General features: G+C 46.6%; 1 pseudogene; it reads right to left on the bottom strand.

The window, feature by feature from the left end:
- Window positions 1-235: 235 nt before the first annotated feature.
- Window positions 236-926, bottom strand: LOC127674146 (GTPase ERas-like; annotated as a pseudogene).
- Window positions 927-3265: the final 2339 nt, after the last annotated feature.

The following is a 3265-nucleotide window of genomic DNA, read 5'->3' as shown; positions in this document are numbered from 1 at the left end:
ACACATCTTTTTTTTTTTTTTTTTTTTAGCTTTGAATGCTGAGAACGTTTCTTTAATTTTGCATAGAGTTTCACAGAACACAGCCAACAAGGGACACTCCTCACCAAATGACAATAAAAAAAATGTCCGTGGAAACTTACTTGGTGGGTGGGTGGGTGGGTGGGTGGGGGAATCTTATGATAAGAGAACTGTCACCTTGACAGGAGACAAGGGTCAATTGACTTAACTAAGATCCTCAGGCTACAGAGCAGCCACAGCTACAGATGGTTTTGTGGCGTCTGATCTTCCTGCTTGACACAGCCCCAGCCTCCTGGGCCTCAGAATCTCAAGGTCACGAGGGCAAAGGCTTCCCACACTTAGCTGCCTCTTGGCTGAGGTCTTCACTAAGGGGACTCCCAGCTTGGGAGCAAGGACTGCAGTGGCTGCGGCAGCATGAGCATCTCCAGCAGTGCTCACCAGATCTAGCACCAGAGGCTGCGGTGAGGCTTCCACTTGGACCATATCTGCTGCAGCTGGTCTAGTGACGAGGGGTCATCAAGAGCAAAGACACCCAGCAGGCCATCACCCACTGCCAAGCACTGTCCTGCAGAGCTCCCCCCCCCCCCCCCCCCCCCGTATCCTGGCCAGCTGTATCCAGCACATTTAGAATGTAGCCTCCGCCGTCGTCCAGGGCTGCTTCTTTCCAGTAGGAATCCTGGATAGTGGGCTAATGGTCTTTGAGGAATCAGTGGTGAGTCATCAGGATCCTGAGAGCTTTTTCACCAACACCGCTTTCACCCACAACCATCGCCACCTTGAACTCCAGTAGCTGCCTGAAAGCATCTATCTCTGCATTGTGCCCAAACCTCTTGGCTTTCCTCTGGGGAGGTGGTGCATTGCAGGCTGGAGCTCAGGTCCAAGATGCTGAACTTGGTCAGCAACTCCATTCCCCAGCACCTCAAGGAAGTGGTGTAAACAGCCACTTTAAGAGTGTTTAAGAGTGCGCTGGGAATGGGAAATCAGGTGAGACTGGCTGTGTTCCCAGGAGTAGCAGTCTGCTGAGGGGCAGCAGGCTGATCTGCAGTGTCACACATCTTTAGTTCTTTAGTTCTTAAGAGGCAGAGACAGAGGAATCTCTGTGAATTCAAGGCCTGCCTGGTCTACAAAGCAAGTTCTAGGACGGCCAGGGCTACACAGAGAAATACTGTCTTGAATAAACGACCAAACAAACAAACCAAAAAACTGGAATAATGTGCAAGCCATTTCTCAACATTGTTTTGTTACATACACGATCACCAGGGAAATGTGATTATTATCTGTTTTGTGGATGATACATTTTCAGGATTGAAAGCAGGGTTAAAAAACTAATTGTAAACCCACTCAAAGCTTTAATGCCAGAAGTTAGCAGGCAGAGGCAGAGGCAGAGTGATCTCTGAATTTGAGGACAGCCTGGTCTACATAGTGAGTTCCAGGACAGTCAGAGCTGACAGTGAGACCCTGTTTAAAAAAAACAAAAACAAAAACAAAAAACAAAAACCTCAATAATAAAATTTGTTGTGTTAGTATCTGGCTCATCAATATTTTAATTCCACTGAAGACTTTGTTTTTAATTTCAACCTTTTTTGTACTGTGTGTACAGTGATTCATTTTTGAGACTTATCTTGTATTGTATTCTAGCCTGGAACTCACTGTGGAGACCAACATGGCTCTGAGTGCCACGCCTGCCACACCTTCTTAGTACTAGAGATTGAACCCAGGGTTTTGTATACGCTAGGTACACACCCAGCCAACTGAATTCTCCCACCAGCCAGTGTTACTGTTCTCTTAATACACAAAAGAAAATTGTGACTTTGCAGTATGTCTTCCTGCTGCGATGGAAAAGTATCCCAGGACTACAGAGCCCAGGAACCACAAGGCTCTGAGAGGAAGCATCTTCAGCAAGATGTGCCTCAGCTCCCAGGGAGGGTATCCCCAGCGGAGCTCAGAGCTCAGCTCCTTCCTTGATTCTTGGTTTCTTCCAGTGAGAAAGTCATGCTAGCTAGGCGGCAAATCTCAGAAAAGAGATTTGTTGGGGAGACAGATCCAGGAGGAAAAGGGATGAATCCAGCATGAGTGGCTGCCTCTGCGCCCCTGAGTGGACAACAGAGAACTGGACAAAGGACGAGGCTTAGATAGGGTTTCTTAGGAGGTTGAACTTTTCAGGGCAGAGATCTCCAGAGTGAGGGATTGGTGGGACGTCCTGTTCAATGATTGGTGGGGCTTGTGGGAAGCTCAGGGATTGATGGTTTTTTTCACCCCCTCTTCCCTGCATCAGGTCCTTGGGTTAGAATGGAAAGACCATCCTGGCTGGCTGAGGCTCTGTGGCTGAGCTGCTTAGGGAGGTTAGAGAGGAGGCACTGCCACCTTGGACAGCCAGCCGCTGCAGTGGGACCTCAAGACTGAAAAGGAGTTGTTGCTTTTTTAACCGGTGCCCCCAATCTGACAGCTTCCCCAGCAAGCCAAATTCTGTGCACTTGTTCCCACTCAGGAAGAAATCACGGAAGTGGTGCATGGATCGTCTCGTTGGCCGCAAGACGAAATGCTCATCGTTGGAAAACAAGTCCGTTCACATGCCTAATATTTGTCCTACTTAATTTTGGTCGTTTATGATTTACTTACAGGAATCCACCTTGCAACTGTTTGGCACATACACTGAAAAACTGAAGCAAAACCTTAAAGTCGCCGGGAGAAACATAATTTAGTTCCCATGTGTCTTGGATCTAAATTAAGACCGGCTCAGTGCCTACTGGTCGCATGGTATGCTTCATAATCCAAGTTTGGTGACTCATGTCTGTGATTCCAGCACTGCAAAAGCTGAGGCAGGAGGATCGAGTGAAAGGTCTACTTATGCTACACAACAAGACTCTGTATAAACATACATGTACACATAGACACAAGGGGAGGGGACTACTATCAAAAGAAATAGTGACGAGATACTAATCAATTAGTAAATATACACAGTATTGGGGAAGTCTGATAATAACAAACGCATATATTATCCGTGTGGAATAATGGCTCAGTCACTTGAAGGTGCTTGTATTAGGTTGATATATATTTTCTTCACATAGTGGTTTTGTACCCTAAGCCATCTTGTGATCCATCATCTCACAGAGTCCATGGACAGAGTTAAAAAGTCCATGCCATGTTATCAGTGTTTGTGTTGACAAAGTTGCATCCTGGGTAACAAGCTGAAATTTGTGACGTGTCTTAATTATGATTCTAGGCAGAGATACACGGAAATATTAGC

This window comes from Apodemus sylvaticus, chromosome 23 (genome assembly GCF_947179515.1).
Source record: "Apodemus sylvaticus chromosome 23, mApoSyl1.1, whole genome shotgun sequence".
In the NCBI taxonomy this organism is placed as follows: domain Eukaryota; kingdom Metazoa; phylum Chordata; class Mammalia; order Rodentia; family Muridae; genus Apodemus; species Apodemus sylvaticus.
This window is presented reverse-complemented; position numbering and strand designations above follow the sequence as displayed.